Below are 8,186 nucleotides of genomic sequence, written 5' to 3'. Positions count from 1 at the left end.
TTTGTTTTGCACTCGTATGTTTGCACTTCAGTTGGACATGAGCCTTTTTGCCTAGAATCATCTTAATACAACAGATATGACAGGTCATTTCAAGTTTAGTAGGAGACTGCCATTATTATAAGTTTCTTTTTGGCAATATTTGTGAGGAAAATGTTTGATTTTAAGACTTTTCTGGGACTGTGACATAATATCTGACATCTCCCAGGACCAAATTTCATTTCCTTGGCGGGTCACCAGATGGGGATTGCATGTTCTCCACTTTTTTTATTCAGTACTCTGGTTTCCTCCCTAGATTTGTGCATGTTCAATTCACTTCTAATTCTAAAATGGCCTTTATATTAGCAGGAGCACCCTCAGTGGACTACCATCCCATCCAAGGATGACTCCCTGTGAAAGTGATAATGTGAAAAATGGATAGACAGATTTTGTAATATTTTAACAGTCTGTTTTTGACATGGTACATAAAAAATAATTTCTCTCATCCAGAACTTGTTGGCCATATAATAGGGACTGTCTTCCCGTGACCCAGATCATTCTAAATTAGTACAGAAAGCAGACAGCAAAAGACATGTTTTCAAGTAGGATTTGGTATTGTTTTTAAACCTTTGGGAGATTAGTTTAAATTTATTACACAAACTAAATTGTTAGTGTTTATCTTCTGCTCTTTGCTGCCTGTAACAGTATTCCCAAATAAAAACGACAAGTGACTCCAGATGTTGACCTCATTAGGTATTTCTTTTATGGAATGCTGTTTTTTTGGTTTTTTTTTTATCCAGCGCTGACTGATTTGTTTTTATTATATTAACTACACTCTAACAGAAATGTGACGTCGAAAAACAGTTGGATGACTGAAAAGATTATCTTTTATAACTATAGAAATCTGTCCAATTTTGAATGATGTCAAAATTTTGAATCTGCACTTTTTTATTTTACAATGGTACATTGAAGGAATTGAAGTCCTGATTGTAGTTCTTTATTTATAAATCATTTTGATTTTCAAAATGAGAATTTTTAGGATCATTAATTTGTATCCGATTGTGATTTTTATTTATTTATTTTTTAAGGAATGGCAAAAATGATGAGTAAGTTGATTTCTGGATGAATGGAGAGCCGATTGTACAAAATTATGTTAACTTTAGTATTGTGTCTTCAGTCGAAGGAGATTTTTGAAAAGTTTGATTATGCTGAAGAGTGCATGTCTGTGATGCACCTCAGGAAAGCAACTCTTTACAAGGCCACCTTGCCACAAGTGCTCACCTACTCTATTTTTTTTAATGAACCTGTAGGGAATGAGCACACAACTTTTCCATCACTTAGTCTGTGTTCAGATATGAGACACAGTGTACTTCGATAAACAAAGTCTTTCTTTTCCAGATTTTTGCATTTGTATAAAGATGTATTAATGGGCAGAGACATTACTGGGTGAACACAGCTGGTTGTGACCAGGATGGCAACTTTTTCTGACCTTGGGGTTCTCTTAAGCTTTCCATATGAGCCTGCAGTTAACAATAGTTTAATGTGGGGCCATACCATTAAATACAACAGATTTTAAAATAAATGCTTTCAGTGGGGGCTGCAAATGCAACTATGGGTGCTGTATATGTCGCTTTGAAAAGCTGTAAACTGAAATAAATGCTGTATCCCACTCTTGTGTTTGAAGTTTGCACCCCATATAGTATTAATAAACTATCGAACAAGTTACATCACCCAAGCTCCATAACACTTATAGAAGCATCTTTCAACTGTACCAAATAATAATCAATTTTTATCATAAGAGATAAAAATCTAAAGAGTTGCACCACTGAATACGTTGTCTAAAAAGGTTTCATTTATGATCCGCTTTTAAAACTTGCAGAGAAAGAAAATGACTGAGTAATTATTCATGGGACTGGGATACAAAATATTTTACCTCTTGGCTGTACTTAAAGGTACATAACGGTTCACACACATTTTTTTTTTCCCATCCCAAAGCTGTAAATGGAAATGATCCTATCTCCCCGCTGCTCAATGTTCACATCTTTCTTTGCATGTTCTCATGGGGGCTGGATGGCCCTAATAGGACTGCAAGGCTGGTAACATCATTAGCACAGCAACAGTTCATTTTGGTTTCATACCTGCATGAATGTTTTCTTGCCATGATACTAAATAGTCACACCAGTTCTAGTTGCCAGCTGAGAGTCACCTAATACTATTGTCTCTCCTCTGAATGATTGTTTGTGTGTTCATCAGCGGCAGTGTATGGTATTTATGTCTTATAATCCTGCATCATTCAATTCTACTCTATTCAATTCTATCCTATTCAGTCATATCTAATGTAGAATTTAGTTTCCAGTGAAAGTATTAAGTAGTGCTTCTCTGATATTTGTGTGCAATATCTCCCTTTCCTGCTGAGGAATTTGATGTAAAGGGGCAATTTAAAATAAAAAGGGAAAAAAATGATCCACAATAAAAGCCATGTGGAAACGAATGCACTGTGTACTACTTTTTGTTTCTGACTTGTTGGATTGTTTTCTGTAACACGGATGTGAGCAGTAGGTCTGCAGAGAACAGGCCAAATGAGGACATTAGCGTTCCCTCTGCATTTTGACTTTCTTTATCCTAGGGTTCAAGATTCACAACTCTTTGGACAAAAGGAATCCAGATATTTTCTTTCAGGTCATCAGTAAAGCATTAATTCGTGGATGCCACTCTGGAACTAAAAGGAAGTTCAATTTCCTGGGAAAAAGAATCTTTGAGAATTGTGGATTTTGTTAGGTTATTGTCTTCATTGAAGGTTTTAAAAACAGAAAAAGGGAACAGCTGTGCAGTCACTAAAGGTATTCTCTCTTTTGATATTGAGTAAAGGACAATATTAAGAATGCAAATAAACCAAGTGAAAAGAAATTAACTTTCAAGTCTCATAGCCAGGTATGCTAATCCATGAAGACAGTCATCATACTGGAGCCCCAAGATCCCATGACAGCTCTACTATGTCCAAGTCAGTCCTAGAGTGCACAAAGTTTCAAAACTGTACAGAATTAAAATTAGAAAATCAATAAAGTGAAGATGATATACAGTGGTGTGAAAAACTATTTGCCCCCTTCGTGATTTCTTATTTTTTTGCATGTTTGTCACACAAAATGTTTCTGATCATCAAACACATTTAACCATTAGTCAAATATAACACAAGTAAACACAAAATGCAGTTTTTAAATGATGGTTTTTATTATTTAGGGAGAAAAAAAATCCAAACCTACATGGCCCTGTGTGAAAAAGTAATTGCCCCTTGTTAAAAATAACCTAACTGTGGTGTATCACACCTGCGTTCAATTTCCGTAGCCACCCCCAGGCCTGATTACTGCCACACCTGTTTCAATCAAGAAATCACTTAAATAGGAGCTGCCTGACATAGAGAAGTAGACCAAAAGCACCTCAAAAGCTAGACATCATGCCAAGATCCAAAGAAATTCAGGAACAAATGAGAACAGAAGTAATTGAGATCTATCAGTCTGGTAAAGGTTATAAAGCCATTTCTAAAGCTTTGGGACTCCAGCGAACCACAGTGAGAGCCATTATCCACAAATGGCAAAAACATGGAACAGTGGTGAACCTTCCCAGGAGTGGCCGGCCGACCAAAATTACCCCAAGAGCGTAGAGACGACTCATCCGAGAGGTCACAAAAGACCCCAGGACAACGTCTAAAGAACTGCAGGCCTCACTTGCCTCAATTGAGGTCAGTGTTCACGACTCCACCATAAGAAAGAGACTGGGCAAAAACGGCCTGCATGGCAGATTTCCAAGACGCAAACCACTGTTAAGCAAAAAGAACATTAGGGCTTGTCTCAATTTTGCTAAGAAACATCTCGATGATTGCCAAGACTTTTGGGAAAATACCTTGTGGACTGATGAGACAAAAGTTGAACTTTTTGGAAGGCAAATGTCCCGTTACATCTGGCGTAAAAGGAACACAGCATTTCAGAAAAAGAACATCATACCAACAGTAAAATATGGTGGTGGTAGTGTGATGGTCTGGGGTTGTTTTGCTGCTTCAGGACCTGGAAGGCTTGCTGTGATAGATGGAACCATGAATTCTACTGTCTACCAAAAAATCCTGAAGGAGAATGTCTGGCCATCTGTTCGTCAACTCAAGCTGAAGCGATCTTGGGTGCTGCAACAGGACAATGACCCAAAACACACCAGCAAATCCACCTCTGAATGGCTGAAGAAAACAAAATGAAGACTTTGGAGTGGCCTAGTCAAAGTCCTGACCTGAATCCAATTGAGATGCTATGGCATGACCTTAAAAAGGCGGTTCATGCTAGAAAACCCTTGAATAAAGCTGAATTACAACAATTCTGCAAAGATGAGTGGGTCACAATTCCTCCAGAGCGCTGTAAAAGACTCATTGCAAGTTATCACAAACGCTTGATTGCAGTTATTAGGTTCAGGGGGCAATTACTTTTTCACACAGGGCCATGTAGGTTTGGATTTTTTCTCCCTAAATAATAAAAACCATCATTTAAAAACTGCATTTTGTGTTTACTTGTGTTATATTTGACTAATGGTTAAATGTGTTTGATGATCAGAAACATTTTGTGTGACAAACATGCAAAAGGATAAGAAATCAGGAAGGGAGCAAATAGTTTTTCACACCACTGTATGAAGCTAAGGTATCCATTTTGGTGGCTTAGTAACAGGGTCTAAAATACTAGCAAATGCAGATCTATTATCCTGCAATCTTCTATATATATATATGATTTTGTGCAACGTTTTTATGTGACTTTTTGTCACACTTTAAATCGGGCTTATTTTAAAATCTACGTATATATGTTTGGTATCATTCTTTAATGAGATGTTATTAGATTTTCAGATTCTTATTCCGTTTTTAAATTAAAAAACTAAAATATCAAGAAAGTCGTGGTTTTTGTCAGTTAAAATGAATGGATCGTTTATTTAGTCTCTTATAAATTACTCATCTAGCATAGTGGACCTCAGTTTAACAAGAATACTCCAATCGGTAAGAGAGTAAATATTTTATTCTCATTTCATGACTTTTACTCCTAATTAATTTTTCTTTTACATATTTATAGAATTTTGTGATTTTGACTCCAATAAATAATCATTTTTCTTTTGTAAATTTACAGATTTTACTAATATTCTGGCCACAACTGGGGCCTAGTACTTTATAAACAAATCACATGATGACAGTTTTCATCGATTTATTTGTCTTCTATTCTGTTTTCACATACTATAAGATTTTGTCCACAAACAACATTGCACAATAACAGACTTATACTGAAGATACACTGAATCTCTGCTCTCTGAACCGGAGATCTTGTAGAAATTAATTTCTAGAAAACAAAAACATGACTGCAAAACAAACATAGTAAAGGATAGTCAAATAGAAATTGCTGTGAGAATTTGTGCATTTTTTTAGTTAAAAATTAAAAAGAAAAGTCCATCTCACTTTGCAAATATTGAATATGTTAAATGTTTTGCATGTGAATAAAGCAGAGAGGTTATGATTAATCACTACTTACTTTACATTAGAGGTTATGAATTGTGAATTTCCCCTTGGGATTAAAAAAAAGTATCTAATCTAATCTAGTAACCTGGGAACATAATCTTTTTAAGACCTGCCTAAAATTGGGACAACTTCTGCGATTATCAGGGGTTAAATTGGTTCAGTTACTCTGTAATGTGTGTCAATGATAAGTTCCCCTAAATAGGAAATATAAGTGAGATAGCCAAATCAGAAGAAGCTATCCTTGCTCAAAACTAAAATCTAAGATAACTAAATAGAAATAAATTAAATACACCAAAATATTCAGAAGACAAAATACAGTGGTGCAGAAAAAAGCAGCCCTTTATGTTGTAAGGAGCCTTACTTTGGTTTTTGCAGCAAGAAACACAGTCAAAGGAAGACAGCAGGAAGTCCATGTGAACATTTTAGTAATTTTGTTAGTTCTGTTATTTATGTGCATGCTAGGGAGAAGGCATGATGTACTCAATGAAACAGCATAATTCAATTGTGAAACTGTATGTTCATATACAGGTAGGCACCTTCAATTTGACTCATTATGGATTCACAGAACAATATCGCATTGTGAGTGCTTCTGCAAAACACACAATTGAGCAAATGGTTAAAAAGCAACAATCTAATGTTTCCAGAAGTAATGAACTAAAAAAAAAAAAAAAAAAGAAACCCTTCACTCCACATCCCAGAGAAGGCCGCCAAAGTTGTGAGCTATATGGAAAGAAGTCCTCACAAGTCATAAGATTATCATGACAGATGGTATTGTCCCAAAGATCACGTCTGTGCATGCTCTATCATTTGTGGGTACTTTTTTGTCACCATAGATATCAATACAAAATGCTTTTTTTCCAATTTTGTGTTCATACTTCGGTTCTGAAACTGAACCTGTTCAATCAATATTAGACTGTAGAAATTAAAAACACTATCAAAACCCAAATATTATTTGTGATGCTGTCACAATAATTGGAAAAAATGAAAGCAGATCTAATATCAATCACACTGTACTTTGAACATAATCCTTTACAGTGATTAGTGCTTGACTGATATGTGCTACCTAACTGGCTTGAGGTGCTGAAGTTAAACAATTTGTCTAAGGAGCTCATATCTGTGCTCCTTTTACTTTCAGGATAAGTATAGTTCCCGATAATAGATCATTTTTATTGTTCACATTAATATTAATAAAAATAACCACTTGAATTGAGTATTGTGTGGTTCTTTAATGCATGAGGCAGGGCTGTAGTTCACCTTTTACTTTAAGTCTAAAAACAGAGAAGGGATTTAGAAGAAAAATTCTCGTTGGACAGAATATTGAGAATGTGTTGGCAGACGGATTTGACTATGAAGTATGACTGCAGAAAAAGGAATCAATCAAGAATCACCATCATCTCCTATATATAGTATAAAATATTAAAAACTTCAAATACCATGTTTCTTGGCTCATAATTGCAAAATGGAATTTAATGAATACATTATAGAGCAAACACAACCCCAAGTCCATAATAAATCTTTAATATTGGATTAATATTTTAAAAAAATGTCTCAACTCACCAGCACTCTTTTTGGGGGATTCTCTTCATCTAACCTCCAGTTTTTCAAGAATTTTCATACCTTGGTGCTTCTTAAGTGGCTGGTAATTTAAACTTTTCACCTTGTTGCTTCAATATTTACTTTGTTAGGGCAATGCATAGACCTGCTTTTGTTTTGTAGATTTGTTTGAACAATTTTACATTTTTCACTTTGAAGTCCATAAACTGAAACTCCTTCAAGCATAGGAGTATTGGTAGCTGAAACTCAGTAAAAAATAGCATTGGTTAAGCAATTTGCAAATTAGATAGCTAAAGTCTCTCTCATGCATATAAGAGAGAGACTTTGTTATTTGTTAAAGACTAATAACAATTTGGTGGAAGAGTATGCTGCTGTACAGATAAGAATATGGAATCCTTGCACATACATGTATAAATACCTCACTACTAAAACAGAAAGAAGTGGCGTTGCTCTTATCTAAATAGAGTCAATGAACACCTGCTCTACTGTAATTTTAATTTCAGATCAGAAAATAATTGTACTTCACAGATGCACTCCAACTCAAACATAAACAGCTGATGAGCTTTGACTGTCTAGTGTCAAGTATGGGCTTAGAGTCCATCACTAAGTCTTCTTTTTGCCTTTTAGTCCAGCAAACCCCTAAGCCCCCCCCCTCCCCTTCTGTGCCTGTGATATGGCAACTTTTATTAGGTGGCAGCCACAAAACGAATGGGCAAGGGACAGAAGAAATGCAATGACAGATGAGATGATGGTTTATGAACATCAGTTTCTCAGAAATATTCTAACCAATTTGACGTCCAGGTGCAGTCTCAACCTTCAATAATTTAGTGGGGTCTTCTTATTGGTTTGGGTGCAGCAGGCTGTCAGTCATGAAACCTTATTGGCAGCGAAAGTCTGAACTTTTACACTATGGTCTGACTACGTATTTTGTGAATTGTTTAAATGGCTCATTTAAAAAAATGTCCAACATGGAATTGCCAATTTAACATTTTGCAAAAGAGAAAATGAAGTTGTTGTAAAATGTATCTGTTTTTCTGACTGGATGTTGTCTCTGTTTATATCAGAAGTTCAGTTCCAACATAAGGGGCAGATGCTACTTACCATTATTTTGACAGCAGACCAAATT

Source organism: Polypterus senegalus, chromosome 7 (genome assembly GCF_016835505.1).
Source record: "Polypterus senegalus isolate Bchr_013 chromosome 7, ASM1683550v1, whole genome shotgun sequence".
NCBI lineage: Eukaryota > Metazoa > Chordata > Cladistia > Polypteriformes > Polypteridae > Polypterus > Polypterus senegalus.
Note: the sequence above shows the minus strand (reverse complement) of the source record.